The sequence below is a fragment of the Stegodyphus dumicola genome, chromosome 1, assembly GCF_044657685.1.
Source record: "Stegodyphus dumicola isolate Sdum_Otavi_A_Nest chromosome 1, ASM4465768v1".
In the NCBI taxonomy this organism is placed as follows: domain Eukaryota; kingdom Metazoa; phylum Arthropoda; class Arachnida; order Araneae; family Eresidae; genus Stegodyphus; species Stegodyphus dumicola.
Genome location: NC_140768.1, coordinates 214,023,190 through 214,045,576, shown reverse-complemented (window position 1 = coordinate 214,045,576; position 22,387 = coordinate 214,023,190).

Sequence of the window (22,387 nt, the reverse complement as noted above, 5' to 3'; positions counted from 1 at the left end):
AGACTTAATTTCTCAAATACGAAATTCACACTAACCAATTGAAGAGAATTATTTAAACAACTTTGCCAGGTTGCCACAAAATAATTTAATACTACGTCGGGCTGACGTTTTAACTCACTATTCACAAGCCTCGTTAGTTATAACTATATAAACCACCTTTGCCAGTTAGGCATTACAATGGAATTTTACCCACGTTAGTTTGACGATTTTACTATCTATCTCCACCCCTGGTTGGCGATAACAAAAACAATTTTTGCCAGTTTAGCAATACAACTTTTAGAATATACAATCTGTAATACGTCGGGATGACGTTACTATCTACCACACGCATGGATGACGAGAACTAAGAAAAGACTTTTGCCAATTCTGCAGTATAATCAAATCACACTACGTCAGTTTGACGTTGCTACTTATTTTCCACGCGCCTGCTTGGCAACAAATTCAAAACTCAGCTAGCAGTTCTTTTTTTTTTATATATAAACGCGCGATGGCTTACACGTATCAATTATCAACTAAAAATATTATTAAAACTTCAATACAAATAAAAGTAAAGCATAAATAATAATTTGGTAAAAGCGCAGAATAGGCTGCATCAACAAAGTTCAGTAGGAGGAGCTGTGTGACGTCCATAAATGGGTGGAACTAAGCTTATGACGTCACAATGTAGTCTCGCATTTACACTACGTGTACTTTCTATTTTCTCTTAAAAATAACAATAATAAATTGTTTATTGTTGTAAATTAATATCAAATTCTTTACTTTTAATTTACATTTATAACATTTAAGCTTAGGCGTTACTGTTAATAAGTATAATAAATTGTTTATATTTAAAATTACCATGATACAGTGAGCGAATTCTATCAATTATTAAAACGATAAACAACGTCGCAGTCTCTAATACTTGTAGAGCTTCAATATTTTCAAAGATTTTTATTAAATTATTTTTTTTTTATTAATTTTTTTTATTTATACAAACAAAATATTTTTTTTTAATTTAAATTTTGTGGAACATTTCAATTTTATCATTTTTACAAATTACCTTCTTGCTACGTAACAACATAATTCCTTACATACCAATAATTAGACAATTTTCATTATTTCTAAAATTTTAAACTTTACATTAATAAAAAAAGAAGAATATTTTTTATTGCATATGAACATCATTACACAGCTTTCATATCAGTTTCTAAAATTCCTAAATCACGCCATATTCTGTGTAGGCATGCTAGAATTCTACGCATTAATAAATAAAAAAATCTAATTTCTCAGAATGAAAGAAAATAATATAATAAAATAAATACTACAAACTTGGAACACTAAGCAAGGCTTCACATACGCACACACACGCATATTATCAATGAACTCATATTATCAAGTGCAATTACGATACTAAACACTACGTATTAAAATATGAGGTAAACGTTACTTCAAGAGTTAAAGTTAACAATTTTGCTACTGTTGAGTAGATCGTCCGGCTATCGATATATGTCGTAAGTCGGAAAGCGTTATAAACATATCAAAGCCAAAAAATTAAAAATACAATTTAAATGAAAAATGACGTCTTAAATATAATTCACAATTAAAACAACAATACAAATTTAAAACACACTAACGATATGTTAAACATTGCACATAAATAAAGTTACATTATTGCTCGTCATGACACACAACATCGTTTTCTCTTCTACACAACGATCAGTATTCGCTCGAAAAACATCAAAGAATTCCACAAACTCGGTGGGGAAATCAGAGATCCATCTATAAAGAAAAATCAGAGAATTGCTCAAACTCGGCATTGCGCGCCACATTGACTTTGACCATGTGCACATCGATCTATTTTCACTTAAAAAAACATCTCAGAATTGCACAAACTCGGCATCGCGCACAACCTCGGCATTGCGCACCACATTGCCTTGCCCATGCGCACATCGATCTATTTTCACTTCAAAAAACATCCCAGAATTGCACAAACTCGGCATTGCGCACCACATTGGCTTGCCGATGTGCACATCGATTTATTTTCACTTAAAAAAACATCCCAGAATTGCACAAACTAGGCATCGCGCACAACCTCGGCATTGCGCACCACATTGGCTTTGCCCATGTACACATTGATCTATTTTCACTTAAAAAAATCCCAGAATTGCGCAAACTCGGCATCGCACACAACCTCGGCATTGCGCACCACATTGGCTTTGCCCATGTACACATCGATCTATTTTCACTTCAAAAAACATCCCAGAATTGCACAAACTCGGCATCGCGCACAACCTTGGCATTGCGCACCACATTGGCTTTGCCCATGTACACATCGATCTATTTTCACTTAAAAAATCTCAGAATTGCACAAACTCGGCATTGCGCACCACACTGGCTTTGCCCATGGGCACATCGATCAATTTTCACTTAAAAAAACATCTCAGAGTTGCACAAACTCGGCACTGCGCACCACTCAAAATCGTCTATACGTCTCAAAACCGTCTCTCTACTAGTTTCACAATTGTTCCACAAATTGGGCACTTATACGATATTGCAATCAAACTTTTCTCCGTACACCGCTCAATAACGATCTTTTTGGCTCTTCCCTCCAACTGATTACAAAAAATCCAGATTCAGATACTCATCCATTCTGCAGTAAGCACGGATTTTAACACACTCATCAATAATCAAAACATTCTTTAAGCAAAAGAATTCTTTTCTGTATTTTCAGAAGTTACGGTTATAATTTTTAATTCGTGCATTCAATATTTTCAGTCGTTTGCTAATGATCGTTTTCAATCGTTTGGTATCTTAATAATACATTTGTGAGAGATAATTCGTTGCGTTAAATGCTAACACTACCACACAACACACAAAAGTAGATTTATAATTAAAAAAATCTCGCGTAGAATATTATAAACCTACCATTTCAACTCAGTTAAAATATAATTTAAGTTTTCTTTAAATACGAAGCTATAGCATACTTATAACTTGTTTTTAAGAAGAGGCGTAACCGATATTACGTCATAAAAAGGCGTGTCCAAGCATAAGAGAAGTAAACACAGCATCGACTGATGCAGCCTATTCTGCGATTTAGCCAATAATTTTAAAATACTTCTTTACCACAAATATCAATTATAAATTTAAGCTGAATATTTTTAGTGTCAATTATTTTAAACAAAATCTTACACGATAAACTATAATTCTGAAACAAAGTATTAAAATTCAATGAAAGCTTTTTTAAGAAAACCAAAAGTTAATCTTATCTTCAGAGATCAGCAATATCCTATTTTTGACAATTTTTGCTCAGACGCAAGTTATAGAAGCACAGAAAATAAACTCTGAATGATCCGCTTCAAATCTGGCTTTAAAACCGCAGATTTCTTACATCCATTTCTCCTTGAAATAAACAAACTCGGCAATTGTTATTAGCAAACTTGTTCTAAAAAATTCAGCAAATTTCTGGGATTAGGAGACCAGCACCATCGATATTGATAATTGCACTCCTAATTTCCAGTATCTCGGAGGAACCTCCAATTAATTAAGACTGTAATGTATTTTGCAGTAATTGACAAAACAGGTAATCTTCTTATTAGAACAGAAATTTTATTTCTAGTTCACGGAGATAGATAATTGGAAGAAATTCTTTTAGTGGCAAAACTTTCATACTACTACTAGCTGGTAAAAACTTCAGAATTCTAATTTTTTAACAATTCCTCACGTTGCTGAGCGACGGTTACATAATACAAATATGGCGTTACCACTTCAACAATAAATATAGTTATTTATTAAATAACAAGATATTACACCGTCAACGGTTCCGAAAAAATTTGGTTTTCTTTGCATTTGGTTTCTTAGAGCGATATCATTCAGTAGCGGTTTTTATTTGCCTTATGTATTCGCTTATTTTCCTTAGCATTTTAATACAAGGTTCCGAAAATTTTCTAAGCATTCACACAATGTTCCCCTTTCTTAAAAAGTTCATAAAGCGAGTTTCCCTAAATTTTAAAATGTATTCGCCCACATAATGATTGTTTTTATCTCACTAATTTATTTGCTCCTCTATTGTGGGTGCATGGATGAAGCAAAAATAATGAAAAGCTTCAAAACAGAGGGGGTATCTAATGCTCATGATGGTTCTGAAAATCACTGCACGTGGGAAAAAAGACTGAATGATGACAAAGACGATGACAACAAAAACCGTGGTGACGACATTCAGACGACATTTCCAGCATTTTTAAATAATTTGAGGTCTAAGACGCTGGAGTGGACAATCATAAGATCGGAAGACATTCAAGATATAGAAAATAGAAATGAAGCAATCCTACATAGATATTGGTCGAGTTATTCTTCTACGTATTCGTATTCGAATGCAGGTTACATTTAAATGAATAATATTAAGATAGTCACTGGTAATTTATTCATTAATAATTTTCATTTGTTATGTTCACAATCATTTGTTATGTTTGGATGTTAATCTCTCCTTCGGAAATTAACTTATTCGCACAATTTTTCCCTCTCGATTTTCATACGATAAAACCAGTAAAAAAATCTGGACACTACATAACTTCCGTGTACGGTCCAGCAGGTTGTATATATTTTTGTTGTACTTCATTCAGACGCATTTCCACGAATTACATTAGAGATGTCTTTCTCATTCAATCAATTCAGTTCTCCTTTCGCGCAAGGCTCACGTAAGAAGTGAAAACTCAGAACATCTTTATTAAAAATTGTAAAATACAAAAAAAAATCTAAAACACCAAATACAGTTGGTTTAAAACACAGTTTTTGCGCTTAAAATTACTTTCCATACAAAAGTAAGCGATTCGACCAAAGTGTAGAAAGACAAAATTTTCAGTGAACAAAAATTTCAAGTTAACTTTTGTTGTCACTGGGCAAAAAGACACTGAAATTGGTGCACTAGCTGACTTAATTCGCTGTACTACTAAGAGTTTAAAACTTAAACAAATAGCAGCCACTTTAGTACCACTTACATTTTTAAATTGTTTATAATTCTACAGCTATTACATGCAGATTGATAAAGGTATCAAAACCTTAACTAGAACATTAGAGAATTATAATTAAATTACTTTTAAAGCAAAAAAATGCATAATTAGCAACATATAAGAAATAATTAGCAACATACTGTTTTTGTACTCATCGAGCCGGACAAATGAGTGGGTATATCTCTATATATACGTTTTATGTTTCCGAATGAACAAAAAAGGAAGGTGTGCAACTAAATGTCCTAGCTGTTCCGTTTGAAAAATTTCAAAATTCTACATATAATTGCTTTTGAATTATGCGAGATACATACGTACTTACAGATGTTACAAAAAAATCCATTCTTAATCCATTTTACAAACCGTTTTAGAAAAACAGTCCTTAATTCTGTCAAAGTGTTCAGATTTCTCCCCCACCCCCAAAAACAAACGTTCGATTAGATTCGAAAGAGGTCAAAAGTGATATTTTCTTGAAATATGATACCCAAAATATTTTTGTGATTAAAAAACATTTTGCGCTTCTTTTACAAGGAGGTAAAAAGGGGAATCCGCGAGTAAATGCGGTATGTTCTCAGAAATAATCATCACTTTGTGAGATGATCTTAGAAAAATTATTCCGATGAAAGCATAAAATGTATTTACTCAGTTATTCCTCACAACATGGTAGCTTTGCCATTTACGTATTTATCCTGCGAAACACCTTCAACAAATCAAACTCCAATGTATTAATGCCTTCTTACATCCAAGACCTTTGCGTGAGACAGACCGTTTGGTACTTACGAAAACCCTCTTGAGCTGTCTTGAAACTAAATTTTGTTAATCTTTATCTCTTTATTTTCTGAGAATAACAATATACGTTATGAAGAATAAAGAGATTTTAATTCTTCAGAAGCATAAATTTGCGTGCTCTGTAGAGACATTGGGTTATTTTGAAGTAGGAGATGTGAAAATGGACAATGCCCTCGCTAGGAGTCGAATCGGGAGCTCTCGAATACGCTTCGAGTGAGCTACCGTTACACCACGATGGCATGCTGGAAAGAGGGAGAAAATACCTTTAAACTCCCCCTTTTAATGGGCGAGTCGGAATTAGGAGACTCAGTTGCTAAATCCTCGTGGTGAAAAATTATTCTTGTTGTTGTTCTGTAAGGATCTTAAGTTTTACTAACGTTTATTTTATTTAAATCTTTACTATCACTTCTTATTTTCTACTTCCGGCCAGAATTATAAGCGTTAAGGTTTTTATGCAAAGTTTGTCTGGCGAACGCCAAGTATTTAAGTTGTGGCTTTTTGCCAAGCGAGAGAGAGGAAGCAGTGAGTCGAAGCAGGCCGCTTACCTTAGAAGTTACGCAGTTGCTGTTTGCCTTCCAGGCCAGAGGTTTTAATCCTCTTGATAAATTTAAACGTATTGTAGTGTTCACAGTTCTCTGTACTACATACGCTTCCTGTTAATATAAGGCCAATCTTCCACGTTTATTATTCTAAAGTTAGAGTTTAGTTTTATTTTTATACTTTTACGTTTTGACCCCAAGTAGCGGGTCGGTGTATTCCGAAGTACGGAAGTCATTGTAAATAGAGAAAAATAAAGTGTTTTGTATACCCTTCTTGTGTATCCTGTTTACTTCCCACAGTTCTGAACATAGCTTTAGTAAGCTCTCTGTTCCGAGTCAGGTCCTTGCATGTTCCCGAAGAAGGTTAGAAGGAACATTGAACCTGATAGTGGCGCCCAACGAAGAAGAATAACCATGGCCGAGTTTCAAGAAGAACCTGTGCTGCCTGCAGAAACGGCTCAGAATCCAGAAATGCCAGCTGCCGCCCTGGAAGGATTTGGGTACATCGTCCAGACCATGCGCGCTTCGATGAAACCAGAAGCAATATTTAATGGAAACTCACCGGTAACCAGTTTTTTGGAAAAATTGGATGACCACTTCATGCTCTACCCCGTGCACGAGTTTCAAAAAGTTACCTTAGCAACCAGCGCTTTGAGGGGCCAAGCGCTTAACTGGTTCAAATATATAGGCAGAAGTCTCTTGGGTCAAGCAGGAAGTCCCACCTATACTTACGAGAATTTCAAGACTGCCCTACTAAAAGCCTTACCTGTTGTAAGGGATCGTGCGAAATTAGAAACGGAACTTTTCAGTATATATCAGCAAAGAATCGAAAATCTCTCAAGCTTTATTTTAAGAAACATTCACGTCTTCAAACTCTTGTATGGAAACCGTCCGGATCCTGAAATAATTCAAGTGATTTTGCCGATGTTACTGCCCCAAGTGCAAGACTTTATTGAATTAAGAAATCCGACTACACTGGAAAAGTTATTTGAGCTAGCAATCCAGTTTGAAAGTAGAAGAACGGCGGACGTCGAAAGAAGACGCCAATATCAACAGCGAAACCAATTTGGTACGCCAAGACTACAGCAAACTCAAGCACACGGCTACGGAAGCAAAGCGAATCAGTGGGCAAGGAAACCCGAGCATTCAAAAACAGCCGGCGAACGTCGACAGTTCAATAGCAATCAAGGAAAAAAGTCTCAAGGCCAGGGGAAAAAGAAGGAAAGCACGGAAATGAAAAATAATTTAAACTAAAACGGATTTCTGCTGACGAGAGGGTGCGGAAATCCGAAGGCCACGAAAACCCCTCTTCCTTCAAGTTAAATACAGTAATGGTGAAAAATTTGACTCTTCTGAAGATTGAAGTGTTGGTGAATAATATCCCAGCCACCGCACTCCTGGATACAGGCGCGCAGTGTTCCTGTGTGGCAGAAGATTTTTTTAGGAAGTATTTTCGGAAATACCGCATATATAATTCGGATAATACGACAGTGTTAGCGGCGCAAGGAGAACTATGTAAGTGTATAGGTAAAGTACCGCTATATGTCCGTATCAAGGACGAACAAGTAAAGGTGATGTTTTTTATAGTAAAGAATCTGCAAGCACATATAATCTTAGGGATAGATTTTCTTTCAGACGCACAAGCAACACTGGATTTTAATGAAGCGTCCCTTAAGCTGACAATGAAACCAGTTCGGGCAGAAAAGGCTGAACCGCCGATGTTAAAACTTGACCACCTCCCTAATGACGAGCAAGGAAGAATCCGACAAGTGGTAAGTGAATTTGCTTCGTTATTTAGTGATATTCCAGGATTTACTCAGGTTACTAACCATAGTATTGACACCGGAGATGCAATACCAGTTCGCCAAAAACCATACCGGTATGATAAGAATAAGGAAAAAATTATAGAATGGCATATCACCGATATGCTACGTAAAAAGATCATAACGCCCTTCTCAAGTAGTTATGCTAGCCCGGTGGTTTTATGTAAGAAAAATAATGACTATCCTTTGACGCATCCAAAAAGGTGGAGATTCGCTATTGATTACCGTAAATTAAACTCCATAACTAAATATCCGGTATATCCGTTACCGATCATAGAAGAAATTCTAAGGAACATAAAATCAACCAAATTTATGACGACTTTAGACTTAACGACTGGTTATTTTCAAATAGGGGTTAGGCCTGAGGACGTGCCTAAGACTGCTTTTATAACCACGTCTGGCACTTATGCATTTTTGCGTATGCCGTTTGGCCTTTCAGGGGCCCCGGCAACATTTCAGCGATGTATGGACATTGTGTTAAGACCTGTTCTTGGAAAGTCCACATTTATCTATTTAGACGATATCATTATTACTAGTGATAATCTCGACCAACATGTACGGGATTTAAGACAGGTGTTTTCTTTATTAAATGAGGCCGGTCTAAAAATTAATGTCGAAAAGTGCAAATTTGCAGCCCCTGAATTAAAATATTTAGGTTACAAAATATCTCAAAAAGGAATCGAGACAGACGAATCAAAAATAATTGTTGTACAAAAGTATCCGACTCCAACCACGGCGAAGAAGCTCTCTTCTTTTCTAGGACTTTGTTCATATTATAGGTCCTTTATAAAAAATTTTGCAGCTATTGCTGAACCATTGTTAAAATTAGAAAGGAAAAAGGCAAGATTCTCGTGGACGGCCGAAGCCAATAGTGCTTTCGAAAAATTAAAACAAGCATTAACGCAAGGCCCTGTGTTGAAATTTCCTGAAAAGGATGAGAATTTAGAAATTTCAGCGGATGTTTCGGATTATGCGGTAGGAGCGGTACTTTCGCAAAATCAGCAGCCCATGGCATTTTTTAGCCGAACTTTAAATCAAACACAACAAAACTATTCCGCGACCGAGAGAGAGGCACTTGCAGTTCTGTTAGCAGTGCAAAAGATCCGAGTCTATTTTTGGAAAGGCACCGATAACAGTGTACTCTGATCATGCGGCGGTAACTAGATTGCACTCAGGGAAAAATTTATCCCCAAGGTTAATAAGATGGGCACTCAAGCTGCAAGAATATAATCTGGTAATCAAGCATACCCCCGGAAAGGAAAATATCGTAGCAGATGCCCTATCAAGAATTAAAATAGATGAACAAGGTAATACTGTAAAATTGTAGCGCACTCACAGCATGTACAATAAATTCCCGAGAAACTGTAATAACCGAACTGGGTAAGGATCCTGAGTTTGGAAGCATTTATGAGTATTTAAAGGATCCTGAAAATTTTAGCCACCAAGATATCGTGGCGATAATAAATAGGACGGCCCATTACGAACTAATAGATGGTCTATTATTCTATACAAAAACTACGAATTCCAACAACGAATTTCGACCTGTTATCCCAGCTAGTCTTAGATTAAATATCCTGCAGGAGCTCCATGACAGCCCTTTAGCTTCTCATGCTGGTATTCGAAAAACTATCCAACGCGTACGCGAGGCAGTCTACTTTCCTGAACTGCAAAAGTTAACAAGGGCGTATGTCCAGTCCTGCCCAACATGTCGAGCAGTTAATTATATTAATTTCCGCCCGGCCGGGTTTCTAAATAGTATTAAATCCGAATTTCCAAATGAAATAATTGCCATCGATTTATTGGGCCCTTTCCCAAAAAGTCAGTTAAATAAAAGTCGCTATCTTCTTGTTATGGTTGATCATTTCAGTAAATGGACCGAAATTGTTCCCTTAAAACGAGCCTCCGCGAAATTAGTTACTGATTCTATTTTAAATAAATATATTTTAAAATACGGGGCGCCCCTAAAAGTTCTATCGGATAATGGTCCTCAATTTGTAAGTAATGTATTTGAAGACATGTGCAAAAAACTGGGCATACGTCATTTAAAAATGGTCCCGTATCGGCCGCAATCAAATATAGCGGAACGGGTCAATAGAAATATAGTGAAAATTATCCGTAGTTATGTTAAAAATTTTCATAAAAGCTGGGATAACTATGTCAATGAATTTGCTTTCGCCCTTAGAACCGCAAAACATGATACAACGGGCAAAACTCCTGCTGAGTTATTTTTAGGCAGAAAGATTATAACGCCGTTAGATAAATTATTTTATGTGCAACAAAGAGCCCCAGAATTTAAAATGGGTGATATAGAAAAACTAATAAAGGAAGCAAAAAAGAATACGGAAGTAGCACAAAGAAAACAGAAGCTCTATTATGATTTGAAACGACGGGGAGTAACTTATAAAGTAGGGGATGAAGTTTTAAAAATTAAGCATTCACTTTCTTCAGCACCAGAAGATAAGACTGCGAAAGTTTTTCCACGATTTGAAGGACCATATGTTATAGAAAAAATAACACACGCTGTAGTAGTGTTAAAAGCCAGAAATGGTGAAACATGCTCCGCAAACATTGATCAAATCAAACCCTACTTCGATCGTAATAAAATGCAAATATTTTCAGATCTTTTGCAGGATCCGGCACGGCAGACACCGCAGGCACAAGCTCCGGAGGTGGAAAAACGACAAGTACAAGGACAAGCCATTAAGAGGCAGGAGCAAGTGAAAAGAAAGTTTCCCCTCGGAAAAATTGAAGGTAGCAAGAAAAAGAAGCCGTTCCACCGTCCAGAAAAGAGAGTTCACGAACACCCCCAGAATGAAGAAGGGAGAAGGACGACGTATGCAAAGAGAACCAGGAGAAATGACGGCAACTATAACCCGGCTCTAAAACGGAAGATCTACTCATCCGACAGGACTCTCCGCAGCAAATGTCGCCGAACTGCGGAAGGGCCATCAGCCGCGGAGGAAAAGTTACAAGGAAAATTTGAACGGCCAGCAACGAGGTCCGAGCAGGAACGCGAAAGAAGTTTCCCGGTTCTGCCAAGACCAGCTGCCATCAAACGACCAAGACCACAGGCAGAAGCGAAAAAGAAGGTATTCAATGGTGACAGAACTGGAGAAAAAAGAAAGCATCTAGAGGAAGGAACTGAATTGCGAGCCCGTACAAGAAGGAGGATAAATCAAACAACTATCTGCACTACCTTTAAGCACTGGGCCCAGAAAAGAATGGCCGAATATCACAAAGATAAATAAAATTTTATGTTACTTTGCAAACTTAAGTTAATCTTTCATTCTTACTGCAAGTGGCAGATTTCAAGAAGTTTTACCTCATGCGAGGTCTACCTTTATCGCCAAAAGGCGAGAAATGAGTTGTTACCGATTTTGGTATTATGTTTTTTCAATTACTCGCGCGTAAAACTAAAGTTGATGTATAATAGCGTTGTGTAAAGACTTAAATATTGTAAAAGGTTATTGTATAAATATTATTTAAAACATTTTGGCAAGAAAGAAGTTTTAGTCTGAAAGACTTTTTGAAATGTATTATTTCAATGTAGAAAGAATTGGCACTTGCTTTGAAAAGAATAGAAGTTAACAATGTACTACTAATGTATGTTTTCAAATGTGTAAAATTAACGGCATGTTAATATATTCTTATATACAATGTGAACTGTTATTTTAAATGTTAAGAAATACCGTGATATGGTAAAAGTGAAAGTAATGTTAAAATGTTTTTTATTCGTGTGACTGTAAAAAGACTAAATCGTGGTGAATATGTGTTAAAGGTTGAATGATGTAGTTAGGCTCTCTGACGCTACACTTCAGAGTTAGCCACTTTCAGAATAGTACCTCAGGGTTTAGAGTTGAAATTAGGGTGTGTTACGAGGTCTTGGTATGTTGAATTTTAACATGTTAGAGTTTTGATTGTAGGAAGAAGTGTTAAACACATAGACATAAACACATTCGTGTTTTGTGTTCTTTTACAACACATGTCAGAGAGCACGGGGAGAGATAATTAAAATAGTCATGAATGAAATAAGAATGTTAAGAGAAATATGATTATACATGTTACTTGCCATTTCATTGTGTAACATTTCATTAAACTAGTTTTCCTTCCAGATCTCTGGAAGGAACCAGATTTGAATAAAAGCTCCTGTTTAGATGCAGTACAGATGAAAAAATTGTGTATCCTGGGAGCTGCTATTGTAAAAACAAATTTCTTTCTTTTAAATTTCTAGTTTCTAGCGAAAAATGTTTGTAAAAGATTGGCCTCGCGTTAGATTCTAGAGGTAAAAGTTTTCAACAAGGTCGTTTTAGACCTCAGTTTCAAACTAATTAACTCTGGCGGGAAGTATGTAAGGATCTTAAGTTTTACTAACGTTTATTTTATTTTAAATCTTTACTATCACTTCTTATTTTCTACTTCCGGCCAGAATTATAAGCGTTAAAGTATTTATGCAAAGTTTGTCTGGCGAACGCCAAGTATTTAAGTTGTGGCTTTTTGCAAGCGAGAGAGAGGAAGCAGTGAGTCGAAGCAGGCCGCTTACCTTCGAAGTTACGCAGTTGCTGTTTGCCTTCCAGGCCAGAGGTTTTAATCCTCTTGATAAATTTTAAACGTATTGTAGTGTTCACAGTTCTCTGTACTACATACGGCTTCCTGTTAATATAAGGCCAATCTTCCACGTTTATTATTCTAAAGTTAAATTAGAGTTTAGTTTTATTTTTATACTTTTACGTTTTGATCCCAAGTAGCGGGTCGGTGTATTCCGAAGTACGGAAGTCATTGTAAATAGAGAAAAATAAAGGGTTTTGTATACCCTTCTTGTGTATCCTGTTTACTTCCCACAGTTCTGAACATAGCTTTAGTAAGCTCTCTGTTCCGAGTCAGGTCCTTGCATGTTCCCGAAGAAGGTTAGAAGGAACATTGAACCTGATAGTTCGAGTGCTACTGTAACGACATTAAGTTTTTTGGAACCTGGAGACATGAAATATATGCAGTGCCCTCGCCAGAACTCGAGCCTGGTCATCTCGAATACGCGCAGAGCGTGCTACCGTTACACTACGAATGCATGTTGGAAGGAGGGCGAAATACTTTATAACTCTTACTGTGACCAGTTCCTTCGGAAATTAGTTTATTCGTGTAATTTTTCCTCTCGAGTTTAGTACAGTAAAATTAGCAAAAAAAGTGGGGATCATTCGAGTTCGTAACCAATGATAGCTTGAAAAATTTTATTTTTCAAAAGAAACATTTTAAGTTCTGGAACGTTTCACAAAAGTACTCAGTACAATAGAGCACAATCAGTAGTTATTACTTCAAACTACTAAGAATGTTAAACACAACTCAATGCAAAGCGCACGGAGATCTCGCAATTCTCCTAACTCAACTGTGAACTGAAAACTAAGAACAGATGCTCTCTCCCGTATTATATAGCTTTACCCCGTTAGTTTATAAATGCTCAGTACCTTCGATTTCTCGAAATTGCTGGAAGGCACACACAGTAACAGTTACATATAGTAATCAGACCAATTACAGTTATACAGGAATCGGACCCAAATGTTGTCAAGCGATCATCAAGTTTGGCAAATTCTCGCCAAATTTGGGGATAAAAATTAGTCGCCAAAACCATCGTCAGCTTAATGCCATCTCACCAGTTTGACAAAATAGCCATTTACCTCAATGTTAAATGAAGTTGCTCCTGTAACCTTATATTTCTGGCAAAGCTTCACTCTTCTGAGGCATTTCATATTACATTATATAAGAGATACCACAATTTCTCGTACAATATCACTAAAATTATTTGCATATATACAAAATTCGTAATAATATAGGATGTATTTAGATTTAGATTAAAGTTGGCAACTGGAAATTCTGCAATCGCAGCGCGTGGGTATTAGTGATTTTTTATATTTGACTGATTACTTTGATTAATATTTTAGTGATCTGTGGATAGGTCTGTCTATTGTATTAATATAACTGCTGTATGAACTAAACTGCTAATTATGATTAACGTGGAAAAATTCAGCTACACCTTTCGAAATGCATTGCTTGAAATATCCATGTTTGAGAACTAACTAGAAAGAAAGGAAACAGATTAAGTCAAAATCTTATTGCAAGTATATAAAACTGAACTGACAGCATATGAAACTGATTTAAAGATACCAAATCTTCTTTAATATGTAATCAAAATTCTCAACAAATTATGCCTCAGAATAATATAAAAAAGCATCTGAAAAATTGAACAGAATTCACCAGTTTGAATTGAAACTTTCTGTATTTACTGCTTGCCATACATCCGTATGGTCTCCGATCAACTGAGCGAAATTTTCTAAGGAAAAACTCATCAAATTCATCACCTGAGATTTTACGTTTGCCCAAAACGAAAAGCACTTGCATTTATAAAGAAAGTCATTTCACCTGAATTGCTCAAAATAAGTGAAATTAATAAATCATCATTTTCTCTAATACTGGAAGCGTGTACAGATGCTTCATGTTGTAAGCATTTATTCTAATGTGCCCCACCAGTGGCCTCGGCTTTACCATAGTCCAATAATCTTCTATACTTATGTGTAATAAAGAAAAAAAAGAAGAATATCGACGCAGACTTTTAAGATTCGTTGAAGTTGTTTAAACACTTGGTTAAAGTAACCCCAGATTTCTAAATAACATCAATAACACATTTAACAGTGAAAGATAACAAATTTTATCAGCAATCCAAATCTGAATAACTGAAATAAATTAAGCAATTAGTAAGAAAAATTAACTTAACATCATTAATAATTAATGTAAAATTAGAAGTAATGAATTAAAAAAGTAACCACAAATTCAGAAGAATTGGTACAACATGATTAATCCAAACAATAGGAAACACCCTAACGTATGAACAAATTAAAAAATAACAGCCTAAATATTAACCAAAAGAAGTAATGGGGATTTAAACAATGAAAATTAGTATTATGATTTCTAAGATTTTCATCAAAACTAACGTATTTAACAAATCCATCAATAACCGAATTAAGGGCCGTAAATCGAATTACAAGCCTCAAAGAGCTGAATTGATGTTGACGTTAAAGGTCATGTGAGCTCACCTAGCAATGTCACCACAGAAAACATCATCCAGTCTCTATCGCCATTTTCGCTACTTTTCGATTCTTCTTCTGCCATTTTAGTAAAAGATTTCTGACAACACAGTTTTCAAGAGGTTTTTCAGATTGCAAGTTTTTTCCTCCTCCTCGGTAAGCTCTACGGTGCAAAATTAGGCTGCGAGAAACGAAATTACAGCTATGCTGGAAATCATGGGTTAATTATTTGATAGCATTCAATGATTTTCGCATTGTCCCGAAGGTCTTGTGCGGATTAGAGAGTGGTACTTTACTTAAAAAGATATATTTAGCTCTGCTGTTACTGATTCCCCATCGTATATCTGCTAAGCGGTTAACGCACATTCTTAGAAATAAGCCTTTTTGCAATTATGTAATTGCTTAAAATCCTGCAGTAATAAGAATTAAATATTCTATTAACTAATGCTTACCAATGGCGATTTATAAATAATGTCTAAAGGTGGTTTAATAAATATTGTAATATATACTGTTTTCTGTTTTTGAATGGTACAGTATAGTACTTTAAATTATTAAACTACGATGCAAACATATGACTGCAGGCGTAATCAAATCCGGCAGATAAAGATTAATGAAAATGGGTGTTTCATCTGAAATATACACTAATTTTCCACTTCTTAGTGATTCCTCTGTTGAAGAAGAAATAATTTTTCCTTGCAAGTCTTCTAAAATCTCGTTTTAAAATCTTTTCCTTTCTGGAAGCATTTTATCTTAAACTATTTTAAATCGTATCTTTTTATTTAACAATTCGCTATTGAAGACTTTGGGGAAAATGAAGTACGGCGAAGTTACGATTATCTAGACTAATTTTATACTACGCTGTGTTTAGACAAACGTTTTTCACACTACGCAATAAAAAAATTGCAGTTTCAAACTAACCATTGTATTAAGATTACTATGAGGGCAAATGAGTTCGGAAAATTTAATAGTAAGTAATTGAAGAAATTCAACTATAAAACTATCTAAAATAAGCATAAAATTTATTTATGACAGCAGTTTCCTTAAAAATTATTCAAAATTCACCAACATATTGTTAATAAGGCGAGAACTTCCAGTAGTAGTTGCAATGTTACACGCAAGAGCTGCTTGATCGAAAGAAATCACAAGAGTCTAAATGGTATTTTCTGTGTGGTTTCAGGATTCATGCTATATTTGTCAAACAACGAAATATATTGAACTATTCGACTAATTACACAGCGAGTGTAGGAAACTCAAAATGCTCTCGCCTGGTGCTCGCCTTCTGGAAGAAAACTGCTGAATTTTACTAGCGCAAGAATTAATATCATTTATGATTATTAAATAGGAATTCAAAATATGTTGGGAGGAAAAATAATACATAATGTTCAAAAGCGGTTAGGGAACTAATATGGTAAGGAATTATCTTCCTCCTTACCAAGTGTTTTCGTGGAGTAATTGTAAACATGCCCGGCTAACAATAGAATCTCGGCAAGAGATTTGCTGATTGTTTCCTTCTTTTAAATAATATTAATGTACCTTATGAGCAATCGCTAGAGTTGGGCCATCCGCTATGGAACTAACTCAAAGAACCATTTCACCTAATTGAGCGAATTCATTCCGATTTCAGAAAACGAAGTTGTAACTCTTCACGAAGAGATCTAGTTGGAAGCGTGCAGAGAACAGGAATCTGCATTTCCTTCACAAACTGATTTATTTACTGAGCGAACAAGCAACTCTTGTTGTAAGTGTGGCAGGAATCTTCGATATTCATTATGCCGGAGAAAACGTTTTATCCTCCCATGTTAAAAGAGAGTTTAATTTTTATCATTTTCCAGCTTTTTGGAAAATTTTTATTTTATAATTTTGTTGTCAATTCTGTGAAGAAAGGAGATTTCAAAACTCCAAATCTCAAAACTACAGTTGAAAACATTCAGCCCCGAGAGTTAGCATTTGATTACGTAGTTTCTTTCGATCCCATTCCTAGCACTGTCCGATTCTTTTAGCTCTTCCCTCCAGCCTCATTAAGCGATCCCGATTTCACTGTTCATTCCATTCTTTTTGCTCTTATCTTTATCCTCGCTCTTGATTCACCCGTTCCTCCGGACCTTTTCTATAAAGGTTGTTGTTAGTAATTGGTGAGACACAGAAAAAAGCCAATTCATTTCAGTGGGCCAACGGTTTTGATCCGATCCCAGGAAAAAAAACAGTCGATCGGATGATCGACTAACAGATATGTAATTCTATAAAAATATTTAATGATTTTAAATAGATATATCATAGAATAAATGCATTTTTAATTAGATTAATGATATTGAAAAGCAAAGAATCATAGTCTTAAGAACTGCATCTGTTGCTTTTAAATAGCTTAGTTTGTTAATCAATAACCGACAGATTAAATTTGAAAGCTAAATATTGTGCAGTTTTCCAAATAGCAGCTGACCTGAATGAAAAAGGAAACAACACAAAATCGTCTTTCGAGCTAATAGGCCTTTTATCTAACAATATCACTGAACAGCATTTATGGGGGATGTCGAACTCAAATAATTCTAATTTATTTATTAAAGGTATCCTCAATGCAAATTCAAAATGAAGTTCAAATTACAATTTTTTAATTAAATATCTCGGTCCGTTTTTGTCGAACGAGGGCCAAAACTTTAGCGTTTTATTTCTTATAATGTATTTCTTATATGTAGCGACCGAAGAAATGTATAAAAGGTTAGATTTCATATTTTGTTCAAAATTCATATTTTTAAGTTTCAAAATAAGAAATTATGAATCTGTGCGTATTTAAAATATTTTTTGCAATTGGACCTTCTATATCTACAACCAATGAGTGGGAAAGTAAAGGCCTGGTTAGAGTTTTTGTCGACGACACAGTGTATGCTTAAAATCACTAAAGTATTAGATTTTACAGTAAATGCAGCTGAGCATTTTATTTATAGAAGAAGCAGATTTAGAAATTTTCCAATTGATTTTCAATTGATTTCCCATTGTAAAATCCACTGGTTTCCAAAAATTAAGGAAAATCACAAAAATAGCGATATCTCTTTCAAAAATAAGCCAATCCGTATAAATTTGAATATGTTGTCCAATAAAAATTTCTGAGTAAAACTGTGTGCAAATTAGTGGCGCTGCAATCGAATCTACGAAGAGTTAAAATTGCATGTTTCAGAGCAAGTCTGCAAATTTCGCTGTGTTACTGAGATAAGAAATCTGGGGTAGCCAATTTGTAACAATGACCTCCAGGCATCACATGCCAGAAGAACTGAGATGGAAAGCTATTAGGAAACTACAGGCGTAACAAAGTCAGACAGAATTGGCCAGATAATTAAACAGTCATTTTGTGGCTCATAGAGAACAATTTCTAACCACAGATTCGGCATCCAGAATGTTCAGTAAGAACAACCAACCGCTACGAGGATGCCTATGACCGATATTTGTTGTCATACGCACGAAAGAATAGAACCTCAGCTCAGACTCAACTCAGATCCCTCCTTACTGCAACCTCTATAAGGTTGGTGTCGACGTCAACCGTGCTCAGAAGTCTTCACAAAAGAGGTATGTGTACAAGGCAATTAGCCGCTCACGTCATGTCATAGCAGTGAACGTCTGAGGTGGGCACGTCAACATATCCATTGTACGACTGAGCAGTGGAGGGTTATTCTCTTTACGGATGAATCCAGATATAGCCTCCAAAGCGATAGTAGGCATTATTTTATTTGGAGAGAACCTGGAACCCGTTATCATCCACCAAACATCCGTGAAAGAGATGCACACGGAAGGAGACAGTGTCTGCGTTTGAGGTGGTATGTCTTTGGGTGGACGTACAGGCGTCCATGTCTTTCTACATGAAACCATGAATGATCAGGCCTATAGAGATGACATCATTGATGCTTATCTGCGCCCTTATGCCAGGGTAATAGGTGAAAAGTTCTTACTGCAAGATGAAAACTTTAGACCTCACAGGGATGGCATTGTGGATAATTATCTTCAGTAGCAAGTAACTCAGCGCATGGAGTGTCCAGCTCGAATCCTATCGAGTATATTTGGGATGCTTTAGGAAGACGTATGGCTGCTCTCAATCGTCCTCTTCAGACCCTTGCCACGCTTGGAATTGTTTTGCAAGAGCAATGGCTCTCAGTCTCTATGGAACTGGTAGACTGCACAACTCGCAGCATCGCATATCGCTGTATGTGTTATATTGCTTCTAGGAGGCATAATACTCCGTATTGGAGGTAATTCACTTTTACCAAACTGACACATCCGATTTGTTCATTTGATGCTTATACTAATTTCTATAACACCATAATTGTCTCGTAATTTCTTTTCATGTTAGTTTATACCTTACTATGTGTTGTATACTATGGGTCAGTTTCATTAAAGAACATGTAACTTTTTGAGTAATGATCAGTTTTGTGATTTTTCTTAATTAATGATAACCAGTGTATCAGAAACCTATTTTAGCTATGGCAATCAAAGTATAAATTAATTATTATAGCAAAATATTGTCAAGTGCAGATAAAATAATTTTTAAAATTATCAACATATGCTGTACATAGTAATTTACTTTTGTAGCATCGAAGATAAACGAAAGATTTTACAGTTCGTCATCTGAGCAACTAATTTTATTTATAATGATCGGAACTTTGTTACTCTCTGGAAACAAATGTATCCCTCGGAGGTATTAAAAAACCTTCATCTTGATATATTCAAAATTAATCGAGTTATTGTTAATTAAAATTTTGGAGGATCACATACAAAGACTAGTGTAAGCAGCTTCGCATATGAAGGTTTTTTTTTATTAATTTCCTTTTTTTTAATTTTTATAGTATGAATTTTCTAGAGCAACTTTTACATTAGAAAGTTATTAATTTAGCTGCGGTGGTTTCAAATTTCCAAGCCACTTGTCCTTCCTTTAGGTGAAAGTGGCTTAAGTCATATAATTTTGACAATATTTTCAGCATAAGCTTTGCACATTTAGGGTCAGATTTGTTTCTCTAATAGATTTTTAAAAAATGAAAATTAAATTTTTAATTAAAATGTTCTAGTGGAATTTTAATTTCGTTTATTTGAAGTAAAACGTATGATATTGTTAAGAGTTTTCTCTCTTCTTACCACGGGGCGTAATTGGAAGCATATCTGGCTAGCAATCGGAAGGTCCTGACTCAAATCCTTGCCCATTTTTCGTGTTTCCTTCTCCGAAACGTTTAATATACTATACAAGTGGCACTCGAATAAAATAATCACCTCTGCCTGGATCTGGCACCTTTTAAGTGCGGAGAATATAAGGAATTTTCACCCTCTTTAGCACATCTGTATGGCAGTCAGGAACTCTGGAGTTCGAATTCCGGCAAGAGCTTAGCTCATTATTTATTTTTTCTGCTTCCAAAACTATCGTTAAATAATGTCATTACAAAAATTATTCTGAGAGCCTGTCTTATTAGATTCATTTCTTAAGCCGAAAAAAGGTGCCTACAATAAACCTTTGAAGAGAGTTTTACAAGTACAGAGTGTTTAGTCATGAAGGCTTTTGAATTATCATATATGACCTCATTAACAATTCCGTCTACATCAAACACTTGCTGAGAAAGAATATCTGGTGGTTTTATTTTAGCTAATGCGTTATTTTTATGTTAAGGCTTTCCTGTTCCTTCTATTTTTTCCGTCAGCCATCACCAGAATGTAAATTAATTTCAGATTAAATAGCGAGAGGACTTTTAGCTTTAGAGGAAAAAATTATGGGAATTCCCTAGAAAGCTGTTTATTACTTCCAATAAAACTGCTATCGTCTCCTGTCTACCCTCAACAGTGTCTGTCTACCCTCAACAACTCAATCCATCCATAACTGCTTATAGTCTACTATATTAAAATGGGTACCACTAGGTTGTAGCTGCTCTTCCCGCATGTACGATCGTTAGACGTGCTGTCATCACTGCATAGACAGAATTTTAATAAATTAGAGGATTCGACCTATCTTCCGCAGCAATCGTTACCATGGTTATGAATCATGGTTTGGAAAAGGGAAAGAAATTGCCTTGAAGTGCCTCTCGTGAAGTATCAGAATACAGCAAATTCTTCCGTTTAAATCCAAGGAAACTATTTGTTAATTATTTATTTTTTTATAGTTTACAATGTATTTACTTGAAATAAATTAAAATATATTTAATTTATAATGGATCTAATTTGAAATAGTGAATACAACTAATTTTCTTTTTACGCGAACCTTTTTTTAACGGATCCAACATATATATCCGTTCTCTTTTTAAGCGTAACGTTTTGATTTACGCGAGCAGGCCAAGCTAATTTCTAAGAATTTAGTTTTGCCTAAATTAGAAGCAAAAAGAAATTATTTGTGATACAGTAGTACAGGCAAGTACGAATAGATTACATAACAGCTAGTGGAGAAAAATGATGAGTCATTTTTCAAGACGAGTAGTAAGTTACGTTGTAGTGTCATTAGGTTATATCGATGCAGGAACGTGAAAAATATGCAGTGCCGTCCGCAGGACTCGAACTCATGGCCTCTCGAATATGCGGCAAGCGTGCTTCCAGCTACATTACGAAAAAACGCGGAAAGGAGAGAGAAAATACCTTATATACTTCCCCTTTTAAAGGGTGAGGGGGGATGAGGGAAACTAATCGCCAAATGCTGGTAGTGACGAATTATCGTCCATTATCTTCTTAGCTCACACGTCAGTATAGAATCTAGAATTTCTCCCTGTTAGGAAACTGAAGAAATCTGCAATGCCCTCACCCAGATTCAAACTCTGGACGTCTCAAATACGCTTTGAAAGTGCTTCCAATTACACCACGAAGGCATGCGGAAAGATGGGAGAAAATACCTAACAGCGTAACTAAATGTATTGTTGCTGTGTTCTTGTCCATATTACATGGAATAATGTTTGCCAGAGCCTACTCCGAAGAGAGGTGGACTTCTTTTAAAGGGAAGGATGCCTTCGTGGAGGACTTTCTAAGGGAAACTGGCTCATATACACGTTACACATGGAGAAAACCACGAAAACGCCCATGCAGCCAGCCCGTTCGCGGAATTCGAACCTCGGACCGAACTACCAGTGTTCAGCGACGTTACCGCTCGGCCGCTGGTGGGCACTAAATATATTAATTTTTTCTAAAGTAAAGTTAATAAAAGAAAATTTAAATACAGATTTAATATAAAAAGGACAATC